Source organism: Adiantum capillus-veneris, chromosome 13 (genome assembly GCF_014529385.1).
Source record: "Adiantum capillus-veneris isolate H3 chromosome 13, ASM1452938v2, whole genome shotgun sequence".
Taxonomy (NCBI): Eukaryota; Viridiplantae; Streptophyta; class Polypodiopsida; order Polypodiales; family Pteridaceae; genus Adiantum; species Adiantum capillus-veneris.
The window spans coordinates 102,410,668-102,431,349 of NC_140943.1; positions in this window are offsets into that span (position 1 = coordinate 102,410,668).

Here is a 20,682-nt window from a genome sequence, read left to right on the forward strand (position 1 = left end):
AATCCTCACTGTCCTCAAGCTCTATGTACTCATCACCTGTTTCTTTTCTTTCCGAGTAATCTTTAAACACATTTTTTTCATTAAAAATTACATCCCTACTTCTAAATATTTTACCATCTTCAAGATTCTATAGGTGATACCCAAAGTCACCTTCTCCATAGCCAATGAAGAAACACTTTTTGGACTTTGCATCTAAGCCTCACACCCCAACACTTTGAGAAATGAATAATTCACCGGTTTACTTGTCCATGCTTCCTTTGGGACTCCCCCATCCAATGCCATTGAGGGTGACCGATTGATCAAATACACAGACATACTTATTTCTTTTGCCCAAAGCTCAAGCAGTAAGCCTGTCATAAAATATAATATCTAACTTTACCAAATGATTTTCTCATATTAAACTGATCATTTAATATGGGAAGATAAAAGGGGAACAAGAGTTAGGATATAGAAATGTGCTTCTAGACCTATCTCAATAGGGGACCAAAATGAGAAATGGTTGCATCTCAATAGGGGTCCAAAAGGAGACGGTCTACCAAAGAGCAATGTCCAATAAGTGCTTCTAGATTTACCTCAGTAAGGGACAAAGAGGAGATATGGTTACATCTCAATAGGGGTCCAAAAGGAGGTAGTCTATCAAAGAGCAACATGCATCTAGTGGAGCTTAAAGGACCTTAGGGTTAGCTTCATTAAAGACCTCCAAAAGTTAGTGTTCAAAAGTCCTTTGACCTAAGCAAGCTAAGACTGACCTTGAGGTGGGAATCCTACCCAAGCATGAGGTGCTTGTTGGCTTGCTAAGTGTTAGTGGGAACCTTACCCAAAAGCTTGAGGTGTTTCTCACATGCTTAAATGGCTAAGGTTCTTGAATTATTCAATTCAAAGATAACTCTCAAGAGGCATCAACTTTTCCATGCTTGATTGAAGTATTCAATTCAACCAAATGACTTAATAAGCTCAAAAGACACATGTTCAAATGATCCTCCACATGTGGCCCTCATGATGTGCTTGAATGCTATTGGATAAGCTTTAAAAGGGTCCAATGAGAATTTAGGTACATAAAAATAAATAGTTAAGTTCTTTCTCTCAAAGAGAAAAAAGAGGACACATGTCCAAATGAAATAATTAAATAATACGAGAGAGAGAGAGAGAGAGAGAGAGAGAGAGGTGTGGACCAAGCATGAGAGGGGGCTATACTCTCCCACACACACACACACACACACACACACATTCTCTCATTGTGTGGAGTACAAAGTGCAAGAGCTCCATCTCCTTCTCCAAGCTTGTTGAGAAGTGGAGAGCCTACACCAACACTCTTGGCTATGGAATGCAAATCCAACCAAGAGCCATGCTTCAATGCTTAAGCTTTCCATCTTCTTCATCTTCATTACTATGCTATTATGCTATGCTAAGCAAGAAGAGTGACGATAAGTGAGGAACTATTCATTCTGATGTTTTTCTAGTTGCATCGTTTATGAATGTTACATAGTACAATGAGCAACCAAGGGGTGGTGTACTTGCAAGACCCAAAACATCAAAATGAATCACTTCAAGGTTTTTTTTTCTTTCATTTCTTGCTTTTGAGAAGTTTACCCTCTTTTTACCATAAACAAAATCTTCACAGAACTCTAAGTCCACTTCATTCAAACTTGGTAGAAGCCTCTTTGATTGAAGAATTTGCATTTTTTTGGCACTAATATGCCCAAGCCAATAGTGCCACACCGCATTGTCGACTTCTGTAGCTATTGCACAAGTTGAAGATTGCGTGTTGACAGTACACAAGTGTTACGACCTTTTCTCCCTAGGCAAACACCAAAGATCCCATTGAGATCTTCCACCGTTTGTTTCTGAATGAAATATTGTGACCTTCATTGTCCAATTGTCCTATAGAGATCAAATTTTTGTAAAGAAAAGGAACATGCCTAACATCTTTAAGCTTCCATTCATTCTATCAACGGTTTTGACACAAACTCTACCTTTGCGGACAATTTGACAAGCTTTATCATCTCCCAAGTATACATACCCACAATTACCTTTGGTGTAATCTTGAAAATGTTGATTGTGTGGTGTTACATGGAATGAAGCCTCGGAATCTACTATCCAAGAACTAGACACATTGTCTAATGAGAGAATTAGAGCATCTTGCTCTACTTTACCTACCACATTGGACTGCAATGTTGGCCCGTTGTCTTGAGACTCCGACTCCTTCTTCTTCTTGGACCAACAATCCTTCTTGACATAGCCCTCCTTGTCGTAGTTCCAACATTCAAGAACTGACTTTGTGCATGACTTGTGCTAGGGATTCAAAACCCTAACAGGTATTAAGTGCAAGAAATATACAATATGCAGGAAAACGAGTACAGGGGACTGCACATTACACCATGAAAACTGCAAACTGTATGAACACAAGAGACCATGGCTAAGCAAGAGAAAGTACTGCTCTACCCTGTTTCATCATCAACATCCAACTACAGGCCTAAAACAACAGTACGGCTACAGGAAGACTGCAAACTGCAAGCTACAGGGTAGTTACATCCAAAAATTGCTACTTGCCATGTGACCAATCGGATAATTCCAACTACCTAGGCATAAAGACCTTGTGTAAACATGCTCCTAAGGTTTAAAGCTAAGACCTTAGTTAAAAGTCCAAAAAGATAAATTCCCTGACACATCAGGCCCTAACACCTAGCACACCCGGTGGGCAATGTTTCTCAAACATTGTGAGCAGTGGACAATGTTTCTCAAACATAGTGAGAACCCATCCCTTGATCGAGAACATCAACATCAAAATGATCTTCAAGTTCAATTGGCTGTGAACTTTCCCTTTCAGTTTTACTTTCCTTACTATCTTTACCAAATCCTGCATCCACTTCAGCTTCAGGTGCTTTCATTGCAACCTCAGTATCCTTTACATTGAGTATCTCATCAACAATAGACAATACTGGATCTTTAAACTGTTATGGTCCACTTGCAACATCTACTTCTTCAGCTGCAACTGCACTTGGAATTGTTACTGCACCTGCTGTTAACTTTTCCTAGGCTTCAGTTTCAGTTTACTCCAGCATTACAATATCACTATGAGTATGCAGTTTTTCAGGTTGATGATGTGTTTGCTGCTCCAACGGCTTCTACAATTCCTCATACAACTGCTTTAGTTCATCATACATCCTCTACACAAACAAATTTCCCTTCTTTGCTTCTTCCTCTATGTCAACACTTACTTCCATCTCAGCTGCAACCTCATCCATTGTATGTTCTTCAATGTTTTTACCCAACACTTCCTCCATAGTGTTCAATAATGCCTCCCCAACATAAAGATTCTCTGCGTCATTCTCTTGTCCTGTGACTGGAATTGTATCTTCAATTAACTGCTCTTGAACTTCCTAATCTGCATTATCAATAAATACACTTCACATTCAACACCCTCTATTTCAGGTTGTTCATGAACCTGTTGTTCCCCCTTATACTTCAACTGTATAAAATGATCTTTCAGTTCAATGAACTTATTTTCAATAAATACACTTCACATTCAACACCCTCTATTTCAGGTTGTTCATGAACCTGTTGTTCCCCCTTATACTTCAACTGTATAAAATGATCTTTCAGTTCAATGAACTTATTTTGCAACAACATATTTTCTTCCTTAGCCTCTTCTTCACCAAAGGCCTGGTATGGCTTACTGAACACATTAGCAAGTTCAGGTTCAGGTTCAAGTTCAGGGTCAGGTTCAGGTTTCTCTTCAAAAAGATAGAAGAAAGATTCAAGGTAGGATGAAAACTTTGCAACCATTAGACATTGCTTCTTGAACACATCCAATATCTCTGCATGTAGATGCAACACTCAAAGACCTAATTTAGACTCCGCATGCCAAAACAATTGATTTCCCTGAAAATTCTAATTAAGGAAAAACCAAAACTGGTCTGCTTCTTCATCAAACTGATCTGATTTAAGGCTTGAAAATAAGAAGTTGATCTCTCCTTCACACTTTAAAAACACCACCAAGATGGCTTGGTCACATTTCTCCTTCAAAATAGAAAGAAATCCACTTTGTAGCTGCAAAACTGTTCAATTAGTTATATCTCCCTGAAACTGAAAATTTTTGACTTCTTCTCTTTGAAAAACTTCCCTTATGTCATCAAGCATGAAGACATAAAACCAATGAGGTATAAGAATATCAACATCATCTCCTCCATCAACAACATCACATAGAAATGTAAAACCATCTTCAGGAAAACCCACTTCACCATCATCAGGAACTTGGAAAATACTTGCATAATCATCAGTCAAAACCATCTCCTCAGCATCAACAAAACCAGTGAAATCAGAAACTTGGTATAAATCATCAAGAATATCATCAGTAAAATGAACTTCATCAAAAAAACATGAACTTCCAATATCCATGACTGAATTTGTAAAAGCACCAACATCAGAAAGATCATTGATAACAACATCATCATTCAAGAAACTCTTCTGTAACATCAAGATTTGAAGAAGACTCCATATTTTCTTGATTTGAGTAAGTTGAAGCTTCAAGTCCTCAATTTGATTATCCTTATCCAAAACAACTTGCTTAAGAGCATCATGAACTTCATAGCAGTAAGAAATATGCAAGTCAGCTTCAATTTAGCTTGTGGAATCACAGACCCACACCAGTTGCCACAATTTAGAAAACTTGGTCTGTTGAAACAAAAGCAACCAATCATTCAGCTTATAGAAGAGGACCTGCAGGTTGAGGCAAGTGAGGAGACCCAATTGCTAGACCTCAACATGCTTGCGACGGATGCAGATGATGAAATGCGTCATTCAACGAGACCAAGGCACGAGGAAGAGGTCCCTTTTGATAATGGAAAGAGGCCATAATATTTTGTATCATTTCTAGATGACTAGAAATAAATAGAATATATTTGTTTTATCCATCAAAGTTAGATTGATTATGTAACAATGTCTTGCAATGTATTTTTTTTGTTGCAACCATCATTCACATTATGAAAAGTTGAAATGATAGAGGATCAATGTCTTGCAATATTTTTCATTTTGTTGCAACCATCATTCAGAATATGAAAAGTTGAAATTACATTAATTCTTCAAGATACATTAAGTTTGGTAATTGGATCTTGCTATTACTAATAGTTATAGCATAACTTGCAACGGTGTTGTCCAAACCCTTCTCACACACTGTTTTTGTGGCCGACAATCCGCATGTTTTCTAGCCACAAATGATAACTCCCATATCTCCTTTCTTCGTCGTTCTTTGGCTAATCTCACTGCATGACCAATCTGACTTTGTTTGACTTGTTCCTTGAGATGTGACCTATGCATTAGTTTCTGATACGTCCATTGGTGTAACTCCTCTAAGGTATTTTCTTTGTCCGCACCACCTCCATGTCGAGTGTGACTGAAATAACCAGTACGAGCTTGGTAGTGGGTTTTTCCATGCCCTGTGTAGACCAAACAACCAAGCTGCCATATTTCCTTGCAAACCAAGGCATGTGATTACAGATAATGTGTTGCACACAAAGCATGCAAGCATTATAAGGATGAGTATTTGCAATTCAAAAGATTATCATGTCATAAAACCAATTGCAGTACCATGTAGTGAGTAATATGTTGATTTGTCCACACACTTATGAATGTCTTATGGAAGGTCTCCACAGCTTCTTGAAATTTTGTATAGTCGCCATCAGTCCATGAGTTCAATTCGTAGAACTTGAATACTGTGTCCAAGGTTTTCAATACCTTCACTTTGCGAGTCCTTGCTGCACCATTGTCTGCATGGTCAACTATAGCATTGTGCAGATTTTTCCATTTGTTGTATCTCAATGCTTGTCTTTCTTATGCACTTTGTCTTTTGCGTTGTTGTCTAGTTGTGGGCATTGAAAGGAAGAGGCGGGATTTCACACCAGCAATGGACATTTTCTTTGGAACATTCCGACCAGTTTTTTATCTCTTCTCATCCTTCTCTATCTTAACATGTCCTCCGTGCAAACCCATTTTTGAGAAGGCTGTTTCTCAGGCTGAGATTGCCCTTTGCTTCGTAGAGAGAGGTCGAGTGGTCCAGGCAAAACGGATATAGAAAAACATTAGTTTTTCTATTATTCTACAAAGTGCATGCATTGTGCATTTGTGTATTCTAGATAGTGGGATATCCAAAATGGGTCAAAGTTAGGGTCGCACAGATGCCTATCCAGAGCTCTTCTCCTAATGGTTTGTCAAGGATGTGAACCCCACCCATGCAATACAAGCAAGGGCTTTTGCTTGTTGCTCCTTTGGAAACGTTGTACATGTATTTCAAGGTTTTTAGGTCTATCTTTTATCACAAAGGGTCCATTCCCTCGCTACTCTTAGTTTTTCAAGGTCATCTACTCTCAAAGATAATTCATGGCCGGTCCATTCTAGTTACTTAGCTACTCTTAGCGTTGGGATTAAAAACTCTAGGGGAAAGATAGCATGAACACCAAACACCATATTATACGATGTTGTTCCAATAGATGTCTTATAGGCTATCCTGTAAGCCCACAATGTAGAGTGCAATCGTTGATCCCAATCCATCCTTGAATCAAATAATTTGTCAATACCATGCATATGAATTTTTTTGTATCTTCAGCCTGTCCGTTCACCTATGGATGGTATGGAGCTGACTTCTTATGATTTACCATGAATTCGTCTAGAAGATTTTCAAAAACTTCATTAATAAAACATGTGCCACAATCACTTACAAGTTCTATTCATGGACCATATCTGACAAAGAGATTTTCATATAAAAACTATTCAGTGGTCCTTGCATTGGCTTTCTGTGTGGCTTTAGCATTAACCCATTTAGTGAGATAGTCTGCAACCACAATGATATATTGGGCGTGAGTTCTGTAAGTGGGGGTGAACTTGGTCCGACAAAATCTATATCCCACTTAGCAAATGCTCTCACACCCATCATTGGCCTTAAGGGCATTTCATCTCTCTTCATTGGTACCTTGGTATGCTGGCAATAATCACATCTCTTAGTGCATTTATCAACATCCATGTGTAATGTAGACCACCATATTCTCACGGTTAAGAAAATTTTTGATGTCTTATCCCCTGAGAAATGGCCTTTCCTTATTCCTCCATGTGCCTGCTCTAAGATCGGCAAATACATGCTTTCTGTTGCACATATCCTGAGCTGATTATATTTTCCTCTCTTACGGAGATGAGTTTCAATCATTGTGAAGTCTCAAGACTCTATCTCTATAGCTCTTTGATGTGCTCTAGGAGTATTTCCAAACAACATTCTCGTTGTCAGATAATCAATTATATGTTGATTCCATTCAAGTGCAATTGTCACTTGAAATAGCATTGCATGTTCTATTGGTGGTGTAGATCTGCATGTAGCAAAGTTAGTAACATACTCATGAACATCAACACACATATATGGCCAATAAGGTCATGATTGTTTCAAGCGTTGATATGTTTTTGTTTGCGAGCAAAAAAGCCAACATAGACAACATATGCATATGACGTCTAAACCCTTCAAATTGACATGTTGTGGTGTTTTTAAAGTCACCAGCACTTTTATCACATCCTTATATGCTTGCCAACCAATCCTCATCATGTTTGGACAAAATTTGACCTAATTATACCCATGTGGCAAAAATATAGATGCACAAACCTCATTCATGGATTCTTGTATCCAAAAACCCAATTTCATATCTGAGGTTGTACAATCAATGCTCATTCTATGGACATCCTATCTTATAAGCTTCAAGCTATTTGTAGACAAGACATTATACACGTATGATATCCCAAGGTGTTAAATTGCGCACCTGAGGAGGTTTTAGCCTACCCTATGTTTTTAACATATGCCCATGACACTATCCACCAAGTTTCAAGCAACTTGAACCTCTTATAGCCCAAATGCACCTAATTTTCCATTTCAGAGTCTAGAAAGAGCTTATAAGCGTTGTACAACCAATTTTTTCATGTCTGCGCAACAAGTGGAAGTACATGACCCCACCACATGCCATTTCCACCACTATTACCTGGTCACTGGTAGCATTGTACCAAAAGGATGTGAACTACGCCCATTGTATACATGAGCAGATAGTGGGCTTGGTAGGGGATTGATGAGCCTAAAAACATTGGTGGTGCAGAGATTCTGACAAAAAATGAATATGAAGCTATTGGAGCACGAGGACAATGGCCAAAACCACCCATCCAAAATAAGTGGCTGATACTTAAAGAGGATATAGAAGATGAACCTTCTTCACTAGTGGCACCACCAATCTCTATGCGGCTTAGGAGAAAGCTGGAGAAAATGCAAGAAGATACGGTGGAGAAACCGCCAAAGAAGAAGGGAAAATTTGCAATGACCAAGGAGGAAAGACCAAAGGAAACCAACAGCTAGGAGGTGGCATGTATTGAAAGATTAATAGAGCATTTCAGGGCCAAAAGAGCACTTATAGGGGATTTCAAAGAGTACCGAGCCAGACCCACAGAAGATGGGTGGCAGTTCCTCTTGAACCCTGGAGGACCAATTCGACCAGTACATCAAGGTCTATGAAGAGACGAAGTGGGTGATTGAGCAATTCCAATAGTTAGAAGGCGGCACCTATTGAAAGACTAATAGAGCATTTCAGGGCCAAAAGAGCACTTATAGGGGAAAGAGTACTTGGTGCGAGACCCACAAAAGATGGGTGGCAATTCCACTCGAACGCTGGAGGACCAATTCGACCACTACATCAGGGCCTATGAAGAAACCAAGCGGGTGATTGGGGGGGGTGATTGAGCAACAACATTTAGATCCATTCACCGCTGAGGAAGTCCAAGACATCAAGAAGAAGCTAGAAGACCAGCTAGAAGTACAAGAAGCAAAGATAGAAGAAGAAGAAGATACCAAGGCCGAGGGAGGAAGTGCGACACCACCAGTGTCTCCCTTGAAATTTAACCGGCCACTAAGCCCGAAACTCCCAACATCCCAGCAAAAGGATCTGACAAAGATGAAATCAGAAGCTAAGCCAACTCCAGAAGAAAAGGAAAAGACCAAAAGATGCACTACGAAGACCTCTTCAAAGTGGGGTATACATATGAGGATGCTTCTGAGGCAATCTATGGCACATCTAACCCCCCATGGGCTACAAAGCACAAGTTAAAAGCTGAATAAAATCGCGAGGACCAAGGAAGAAAAGAAGGAGCAGCTGAAATGCATGTGTCACCACCCGGAGTGCCAGGGATGGTGCCAGTCCCACCAGTGCCGCAATGGAGACCTCTGGAGAGACTATGGTGTCCCCCTCTAGTAGGAGTACTATTGAGTATGGGCCACCAAGTCCCTTTAATTGGACCATTTCAAGAGCCTACATCTAGGATTGTGGTGGCGGCTAACGAAGAAGATGTTAGGGCTACACACCAAATTTTAGACTGGATCGAAACACAATCACTCTCTGCAGTTGAAGAAAATAGTATGCTCAGAACAAGAGAAGATAATATGATGAAAGATCACGATACCTTGTAAGTGAGCTGCAAAGATATATGTAGAGACCAGAGAGCACTAAAAGAGAGAAAGAGACACAAAGAAAAATACTATAGGAAGATGAGGCTGAAAGTGACACCCTCACTTTGCAAGTATCTGAAGTGTCCAAAGAGATTGCAAAGTTGTAAGAGGAAAAAGACAAGACGGAAGATGAGGTGGAATCAGCCAGAGACAAAGTCATGGAGCTAAAGGAAAAATTAGCTCTCCAAGGCTAAGAGGGACCCCAAGGGCTACTAGAGCAAGCGCAAGAGCAGATAATTAGGCTCTACAAGACATGGAAGCCCATATCATATCCTTGCAAAGGGAATTAAAGTTAGAGAAAAGACAAGGAATCCACATTGCCGAAGGGTCATTGGCAACAGAAGACAAATTAAAAGAATAGCAGCAAGAGTTCCAAAAAGAAAATGATGAGCTGAAGAAACAATTTAAATTGTTGCAAGACCTACTAGTCAACAATGCAGAAGAGGCAACAAGAAGGGACGAGAAGGTGTAGCAACAGCTAGTAGACCTAAGGCAAGAGGAAGAGCGGGCAAGGGGTCAACCTACGGACCCGAATCCAAGAGACTCTAGAGTCAACGCCCAGCAAGAGCGTATGGAGCTCCCATAAAGTTTAGAAGAACCCATATTGGTGGAGCTACCTCCAAAAATCCAAGAAAAAGGACAGACTCTCACAGCTGAAGAGGAGGCTCATCTCCGCGGTTAAATAGAGAAAGTAACTGAAGACGATGCTAAAGATGCAATATAATGGGAGAAGCGGATGGCTACATTCTGTAGGCATCCTAAAGACTGATACAAATGCGATCAGAGAGGAATGGATGTAGCCATCCCTTCCCTACCCTTTACTTAAATCTGAAGTGCTTACAATGAAGAAGCGCATACAAATAGAGGAGACAACACCTCTCTTTCATTGTGATATCAAAGATCAAGAGGCATCCAAGAGAATAGTAAACTCATAGCCTAAATGGTGAAAAGGTTGGCTCTCCAAGTACCCAAGCATACCTTGTATGTCTGGTTGATGCTTCAAAATCAATAAGGGATGATGTTTCTTTTTTCCATGTGCCAAGAATGAGAACCTGGAAGGATCATTTCAGAAACATCCCAAATGGCTTAATTATCCTAAGCTTCCACCACCCAAGGAAGGAGAGAGAATAAGTGGAACTTATATGGTAGAAACCCTCACAAACGCCATTAAGCTTTTCACTCACTCTCCTGACTTGACATGTGTAGGGCTCAGAAAGATATGCAAAATGCTCCTAGCCTACATCGAGGTGTTCGCGCCACATAAAGCCACGGACTCCAGTCTACTATCAAAGGGAGACACGCTCCAGAAGCTGGCTTACAACCTCTCCACTCAACCATCTCCATAAGTACTACATTATTTCAACTAGAGAATGATGTTTTTACCAAGTTATCACATGCAGGTGTTTGAAGAAGCATTTTGACCGGGCTTTTTTCACTTACGACAGCAAAATTTTTGCGCCAATGCTGGGCATCGACAATATAAGATATGAATCATATTTGAAGATGATAAAGCCACCAGGGCCCTATTAAGTAAAGAATAAGCGTGGAGAGCCTACAAGGATGAAGACCCGTCATGTCAGGGATGACATGGACGCGGAGGGGGGAGTGTTGACGGCTGAACTTGAAAACGCTACACCACTTTTGTACCATTTAATTTTGATGAGAAGCAGGGATATTTTGTAAGGATTAAGAGATCATTTTTGGTGGGAACGAGCCTCTAAGGAGGATTGTATAGAAGACAATTTTTGTAACCCTAAAACAACGTTTGAATTAATCAAACTATTGTATTCTCTATGACGTGTCTGTGTAACTGAGAGAGGGAGAGAGAGTGAGGTCTTATCTCTTCGCTATGTGCGATATGGAGTAGCTATTGCAAAGCCGACACCACCAACAAATTAGCAACAACAAGGGATACACTCCAATTCCAAGGTTGCAAAGTTTTTGTTCCATCACGAGGCGAGCTCCCACAAGCTTCAGAGTTAGTTATCTTGCAAACCGTGTGTCTGTTTTGCAAGCTCTTTATACCGCGGTGAGTAGAACCACATGTTAGGAACTACATGTTAGGACCACACGTGAGTAGGACTACATGTTAGGACCATACATGATGAAAAAAAATGACATGTAATACACTATCTGTCTTCATACACATTTGCTGCTCGGAGTGGTTTACAGGCAGGGTATCGGATGGGAGTCCATAGGGTAGTGATCTCTTGGTGTGCCCTATGAGTTTTGTGGCGGTTCAAACACATTTGGTCTTGATTTGGAGAATGTGAGCGTTGTAGGTTGAGTTGCATCCATGAGCACACAGGATTTCCAGGTTTGATTTCCTCAAGTAGTGAATGAGTTAGAAGGTCGAGTAGGTGATTGACAACCATCCACTTGTTTCCATGTGCCTACCGGTCGAGCTTTATCCTTGGCTGACATTTAGTTTGTTGGCCTTGTTCTCGCTATGCTAGCATCTGCTTGCGGCATATCTGTTAACAATGGCATTGTTGCCAAGGGCGTGAGCCCTAGGTAGATAACCTTTAGACCAGTCCTACGATGCAAAAGTCCCTCTGCTTTGCCAGAGTCTTGTTATTTGATTTTTAGGTAGGTTCTGGGTGTTGGACTCTTGAGATCTAGGAGAGGTGCTGGGGAGACGTGGCTCGCCTGGATTTTCCGCCAAAGGTAGTATTAATCGTGTTTTAGTGTTTTAATGTACATGGTGTGTGAGTGATTTGTGAGGTGATAAAAACAATAGCTAGTCTGTTGCGGTAGTGAAGCATTTTTCCAATCATAAGTACAACACCCCATATAATGTGTAGGAGTAGTTGTAGTTAGGATATGCTGATTATGATCTAGAGCTATCCAACACAAAATTCTTTTCTTGCATGCTTGTTTGCATTTGAAATCTTTGAAAGGTTGATTTTTTGGGTAAAATTTCTATAAACAAGTTTCAATGGATAATTGTGCAGGCATGATTGAATTGTCTTGAGTGCATAAGAAAGGATATGCAAGAGATCTAATAAGCAAATTGGCAATTCTGCAACTTCAGATATTATACGCGTATGAAGTCTTAAGGGCTAGTAGAAGACCAAATTTGGCAAAACATCCTCAGAGTGTCAGCTTCGAAGATGGCATAGAACATACTTTAGCTCTAGACATGCTGCTATCAACAAAATTGGATACAAATGAATGTGCAAACATAGATCCAATTGCTGTTAGAAATTGGTGATAAAATTGAAGGACTCTATTGGAAGCTACAAGAGATTTCGAGTGAAAAAAAAAGAAAACTCTTGTGTTTATTAAGCAATCAAATGCTTTGGAATGAGAGACTTGACTTAATTTTCCTCATCTTGTATCAAAATATGTGGCTTTACAAAATGGACATCACATGAATTGTACAACAAACTTTGTTTTTATAGGTTCAAATTTTTTCATGATGTCTTGGGGATCTTTTCGGGAGTCCTTTGTAATGCCTTGGGCCTCTTTCTAGGAGCTAGTTGTGTCCTCCTTGGACCTTTCTTTCTTGGTGTGATAGGCTCCTTTTAAGTCTACTTCTTTTGTGTGCCTCTCTTCCTTTCCTTTGATTGTGACTTTGTCTTTTTCTTTGGATGTCTCCTTGCCTGTTCCTCCCCTATCTATATCTTTGGCCCTTCACGTCTCTAGTTTTAAGACTTTCCTTATCTTTGCCTTATTCTCAAGAGGTGACTTGGTGCTTGCTTCCTTTGTTGGACTCTTCTTTGAGGGTCCTTTTCCACCCTTTGTCCCTAGTATGTCTGTCTCTCCAATCCTCTTATGAGTTTTCTATCCATCAAACTAAGTATCGTTATCCAAATAGACAATACATGGTCAAGTAAGAAAACTAAGTATCATTATCCAAGTAAACAATACATGGTCAAGTAAGCAAACAAGTAGCACACACATTATCAAAGTGTTGCACCAAAATGTAACATTGTCCAACTAGTAAAACACAACATATAAAGAAAGTTAACCATTTTCACCTTTCTTGCATCCTCCACCTCAAGAATTTAGAAAAATAAACAATCAAGAAAACAAGAAGTACAAAACTATTGAAAGAAGGCTTATTAACACCAAATTTTAGAAAATGCTACAAAAAAAAGAATCATTCTCCCCTCTGTTACAATATTTGCTTGTATGCTTGAGATTGTCTTTCTTTCCTCTCATTTTAAGAGTTGGTAAGCTTCCATTCACAGCTACATTCCTTATGGGTATAGAGATCTTTTGTTGATTTTGATGACTTTGAAGAAGATGATGAGCTTGAGTATTATGAAGAAGATGATGAGCTTGAATATGGTGACAGAGATGCCAAAATAGAGCTAATTTGGAGGGAGAGAAACAATTTTGAATATGCAAAAGATATTGAGAGGAAAACAAGATTGAGGGAGAATTTTTTTTGAAATTCACGTTTCAAAATGAGAATGGGAATGGTAATTCTAACAATCATGAAGCATCACGTACTTTTGACAATGACTGCCAAAGTATAAAAGTAAAAAGCTAGAGATTCACCCCAGTATTTTTGAATCTACAAATTCCTCTTTTAATTTCTAAATTGCAAACCAATATTTCTCTTTAGGATTTCTTCAAAGGAAAAAAGTGACCTTAAAATTCCTCTAATGAGTTGAAGAATTGTGCTATGATAGCCACGATCTAGGGGACTAAATCAAGTGAAAGTGGGTGAGATAGGTGAAGTCGATGAGGTCAGCCCCAAAGTAGAGTTCACACCTTATCCTGAGAGAGGTATATGACTACTTTTCAAAAGTGTAACTCAAGGTCAAAATTCCTAAGGTTGAATTACTATATACTAGATAAATGTTAAAGCCCTTGAATGGCATTTTTCCAGTGTCTTCTCCTCCAAGTTCGTGTGCATTCTTGAAACCCTTATTCTGACAAAAGACATGCATGCATTAGCTTGTTAGACCACATAAATTTCATCCTTACAATGCCTAATATAGCCACTTATCTCTTCAAAAGTCAAATATCTAGGATTGGACTCAAAAATGTCTTTTAAATTCACCAATGGGATCATCAATATTATCCGACAAATAACATACCCTCAACAAAATATGCAATCTTGATAGTTACATGATATGAATGCTACACACACAAAGTACTTCTAAATGGAGATGGCACTAACCTTCATAATTTAGGCATGCATGAATCTTTGTGTACTAAGCATAAGGAGGGGCTTCCTTTAAACCATAAATCCCATATACTGTCAGGCCTAGGATAAGACGGGGTAGGCCAAGGGCCTGGACAGTCATGTCGTGAAGGGAGCCTATATTTAGCAGGCTAAGGGCCTATTATGGCACGATTGGGTGGTTATTAGCATGAATTTTTCTCTCACCTCACATTGGTATCGAGCTCAAGGGAGAGGGAAACATGGCGTGAAGTCTTGGCATGATGCATGCTCTCTCTCTCTCTCTCTCTCTCTCTCTCTCTCTCTCTCTCTCTCTCTCTCTCTCTCTCTCTCTCTCTCTCTCTCTCTCTCGTCGTGGGAAACTGCCCCTTGCAGAGCTGAGGCAAAATGAAGAGGCCATGGGAATACTTGCCTGCACATAGGAGGACTTTACGGGACCTACACCAAAGTGCACCTTGATGGATGCGCATTGAGGTGGGGCAATTTTTTGTCATTGTGGCACTGCTAGTAGAGCACTTGTTTGTGACCCGCGACTCTGTATCTTGCACCATTGCTAAGTCCTGGAGCTTTGAGTTTACACTCAAAGGCAATTTAAACCTCCCAAGGTTGACCTTGGGTAGTTGGGGTTTCTTCTCACACCCTCTCTACTCGGCCATGGCAAGGTCAAATTAATCAATTGTAGTAGAGTTGTAGATCTGCAGACAAAGCAATCAATTGTAGTAAAGCTATAGATTTGCAGAGTTCGCAGTCTCCAAGATCAAGATCAACATGGTTTACTTGTGTAAGCCTCAAAATGGGTTGTGGTTTAGGCAAGGTCCTTGGCAAGAAGCAGTAAGTTATGGTCATAGACTTGCAAGATGGGGAATCGACACTTCTAACTCTATACGCAAAGCTGCAAAAAATTATCAGCAAGAAAGATATTCTTGCTACATGAAATTTTATGGCTTTAAAAGTGTGCTTGTTTGATTTGGAGTTTGAATATGCATGAACTCAATGAAAAGCAAAAGCCCTACAAAGAAAGTACTACCATGTTGACAAGCAACAAAAGCAAGGCTCAAGCTTACACGCATGGATACCCAAAGTTGGGCTACAAGGTTGGAGCTTATAATGAGTTGTATCATGCAAAGGCAACAACAACTGGCAAGGCTTTAGAATTTTCAGGGGAAAGATCTCGCTCCAAGGCGGTCAAACATAATTGACAAAAATTGTTGACTCGTCTAATTGCAGTAAGACATGGTAAGGCACGTCTGTTGTTTCTTTCTATCATGCCTTTGTTTGACAAAGGGGAAAAAGGTGCTCGATGCTCAACATGGCCAACCATTTGTTACAATTCAAGAAGCTGGAAGGAGTCTCTCTCTCTATTTTGGAGTTTTTGATTTGATATTTTTCTTGGGCGTGACTCCTTGGCAAGTTTTTTGAGATAGATGTAGTTGGGATTGATTATGATCAGTACCCACCACAAGCAGGATTTCAATCTTATGAGTTTGATTAGGACTACACATACAAGGCATCTTGTATAAGCAAACCACACCAAGGGGTAATACAAATTTTGGGGCCAATGACCGTGATTCAAGAAAGCCGATAAGCACGTTAAATTTTAAATTTACAATCATGAACATATTAAGTTTTGCAAAAATGTTCTACAAAGCCAGCTTGGCAAGCAAAAATTGTTTCGATCGAGAAGGGTTTTGCAGCCATATGAAGTTTGATAGCTAAGTTTCCTGAGCTATTTCTTTTCAACATTGGGCAATCTTAGGTCCTTTTATGGTTTTCAAAGATGTACAATTTGCAAGGTCTATTATCTGTACACGATCAACTAGGTCCATTTCATTTTTCCATGATATCTATATATCGACAGGCTCACCCGTTGGCTATGAGCGCAAAGGTTCCATCATGTTTTATGTGAAGCAAGGCTTCAATTTTTGACATCTTGCATAGAGGCTTCAAAATCTTGGAATATGTCATCAACATATGAACTTGGGGGGACTTTGCAACATGTCTAAATGGTATTTTAATGGGTGGCAGTATGCACCAATCCAAAAGGGCATACATGGTACTCATGACAGCTCACACCCTAGCAGCATACATGGCTATGAGCCAGTTTCAAGCAAGGACAACAAAAGAAGACTGAAATTCACTCTCAAGTGAGCATTTAAGTTTGACTTACAAGACAACTAGCCACCGAGGGGCGACAAGGTTAGACGATTTCAAGTTCTTCTTTGTGTTCCTTTCATGTGGAAAAGATTTCATGCCATGCAAAGCAAAGTGCTTTGAACAAATTAACGAGAAGCAACGCTTCTAACTCGTGCCAAGGTATTGCCCATTGATTTTGGATCAAGGACAGTGGCACACAATTTTTGAGCATTGGCACTAAGAGGATATAAGATCACATTTTACGTTTGGCAACGTCGCATGTGATGTATCCATGCTAGTATAGATTGTGCAAGGCACCTATGGTGTCGACTCAAACTATTGAGGCCATCATTGTAGCCAAGGGCTTATCACTAAAGATCCTATAAAGAAGCTCAAATCCAAGTCACAAAAATTCATTTTCATTGGCTATGGTGCAAATGTAGAGATGGTTTATCGTCTCTGACATCAAAAATCTTGGAGATTTATTCGCATCTCACAAGTGATTTCTAATGAATCAAAGATGCTTAGAGAGCCCATCAAAGACGTCATCACAAAGTTAGATCTGAGGAGATCTTGGCATTACTCAGACTCCAGTGTTGCATTGTGATAGTCAGAGTGCAATTGCATTAGTGAAAAATCCCGTGTTTCACTTCGAGTGAAAACACATAGAAGTCTATTATCATGTGATATGGGACATATTGGCAAGCAGGTGTATCGAGCTAGTCAAGGTTCATACGGTGTTTATTTTCTCATTTGCATGCATGGCGTGCTAGTAAGGTGGAATAACTTCCACCCTATTGTTGTTTACTCTTTCCCTACAACACTTGCTACTCTATCAAAGACGAGATAAGATCTTATTTGTTTTTAATGCTTCTCATGTTAGACTTTTTGCAGGGGTTATCCATAGTTGTAACCTTTTAATCGATTACAGTTATGGCTAGTATATTTGCTTGTGTTCGTTGCATATAATTACAGCAGCGGACACTTTATATCATTGATTATATGCAAAAGGTGCATGCATGACAAATGGTGCTTTCTATCGGTAGCAAGTAGGCAAGGCCTCACTATCAAGCAAATAATTCATGGGATGACATGAATCCACAAAGAGAGCCTCCGGACAAGTAATCTATTGTTTTATTATAACCGAAGAACATCTAATATGACTACCTTCTTTTTTATGTCGGAAACCTTTCTCCGTGTTTCATTGAGAGATATGATTGTTTTAAAATCCGGTTGTGAATACGATTCCACCCAGAGAGGATTTGTTGCTTAGCTTGTTCTAGTTGTGAATAATATTCTAATTTGAGAGGACCTCATGTTTAGTCTATAGCATTGATTGTGACTATAGGAGTGGAATTTCCAGACGTATGACCAGCTAATGTCAAATCACTCCATAAGTGTTGAGAGTAACTGATTGAGCTCTTCACCCATGGTTAATCTGCCAAGGGATAGTGGATAAGTTCACCTCACCAAGTTGCTTACGATCACTATTGGACATAGTAGACCATGCTGGCCAGAGTTACCTAGTCCTTTAAGCAATTTTTTTGCAGAATCTAACCAAGGGGTTTGGATTGTCAAGGCAATACCCACAATCATCAGTTCAATGTCAGTTTTTTCTCACTAAGTTATACTTTAGTGTTTTACAGATCAAAGAAACAGTGGGGTCACACTTTTGGTAGTGTACCTTTTGGGTTTGGAAATTGCACTTGACTCCACTTAGGTATAAGCTATTTTCACCTCCTAGTAAGCATAAGATTTGGTTTAATTTCATTTTGCGATATGCTTTGATTGCATTTCCAAGTGGGATGAATATGCTAGACTGCTTTCATCCATTCAACCCTTCAAACATATGACAAGGTCATGTTGAAGCAATGCATTTTGAGAAAGTAGTATCCAAGTACATTTCTACACCTTTCAATTATAAGCCTATATTATGAAGTTTCATTGCACATGTTGTTAGTCACAAGGTATGTAGCATGGTCTAAGAACTCATAGAGTTTGGGTTAGCTAGTGTGGAACAAGGTTTATGAGGGTCCCTCTCACTCATGTTGCTCAGTGTTTACAATTACCTCCACATACTAGTACATCTTGTACTTGATGGGTGCCATAATTTTAGACATTATTATCTGAGACAAATTCCACATGTGACGAATATGAGTCTGAGACTGACATTGATACATGTTTTTATTTCAATTATGTGTCGCAACAAAGTCCTTAATTGATGGTCAAATCCATTTGATAGAGTATTTTGAGCACATCATATTAGAAACAATTTTAATGGCAAAAAATTATTGAATAACTAGTAAGACTTGTTAAGGTTACAAGTACTATTAAACAACATTAACGGATGGTTTTTTATTAATATAACAAGGTTATATATTGTTAATGAAATTGTTTCATACTTTGTGCCTAGATGTGATTTATTTTTCACATTCTATTATGGTTCAAATGTTTCAACAAAGCTTTAAAGTGATTGCAATGAAAGTATTTAGTTTCTTTTATAGAGCTCTTTATCGTCATATTCCACATGTGCTGAGTATAACATTAGCCAGAAGCATTGGCACCTATAGTCATCAAAATGCAGATTCAATTTCGTTTTTCCTAAATGCATGCACACTAGGTGCTATGGTCTTGGTGTTTAGCAAAAATAGATTCGGAGAGGCATACAAATTTATGAAATTGATAGCTTATGAAGCATTTCGCATTCTATGTGCAATATCTCTATAAGATTACTTGTGGGTCTACCAATCACCATCAAAGGTCATGGCTCGGTTTTGGTGCTTGTAGATACGTTGACTAAACTTTGTAAAGTTTATTCTTGAAAGTTAACCAAGTTGGTTATTTATAATTTGTATGGGTTATATACATTGCTAAAAAATATTCAGTCATTGTCACCCACATTTACCAATCATTTTTGGAAGACTGTCTTAATCAATTAGGAAGAAATAACTCAATTTAGTATTGTCAGTTATCCAAAGACATATAAACAATTTACAAGTTTTTATCTCGTGCTATAGGATATCCTAAGAGCATACGTTAGCAAAAAGCTATCCAATTAGAAAGGTTCTCTCTATATGGAGTTTGTTTACCATGAGCCAAAGCATGTTGCAACTAGGTTTTGTTCCTTCATGTTTAGATTAGCTTCTCAACCTTGATCACTAGTTATGGTAAGGTTGTTTATTGATAAGAAATGATAACGAGTCAAGGACTTAATCTATGCTGATGAGTTATGTCAACATGTCACTTTCATAGAAAGTTGACCAAGGTACTCTTGCATGTTCCAGTATCTTCAAAAAGTTTAAAACCTTGTCATTCATATGGAGACTTCTTAGTTGTAGTAACTCGTTTATAATACTCAAGTGAGTTATACATTGAGTCTACACACTAGGTCGGATATAGGCCGGTTACACAAAATGGTTGCAAAGAGACAACATTGTGAAAAATCAAGATATTTTTCTTGAATTGTGTTGTGAAAATGAACAAATGGACCCATGAGGGATGCTAATGTGGACAACGTTAGTGTTCTTGTCCAACACTAGTGTTCTCACAAAGATATCATCACCTTTGCTTTTTTGAGAACAAAAACACTTCTCCAAGGAGAGAATAATGTAAAGCCTAGGGTACGATGGACCCGACCAAGGGCCAAATTACTTGCGATAATGGGAGCCTATATTTAGCAGACCAAGGGCCTATATATGGCATGGTTGTGTGGTTATGAGCATGGAGTTGTCCCTTGCCTCGCATAAACCGTCATTAGGCATTACAAAACTGACAAGGTTCATAACAAAGGTGTTCTTATGCAAACTATAATTTTATGTCCCATCATTAACAATTAATGGGTCCACACGTTTCCTTGTTTCTTGCCTTTGTCTTATGCATTCTGCATTGCGAC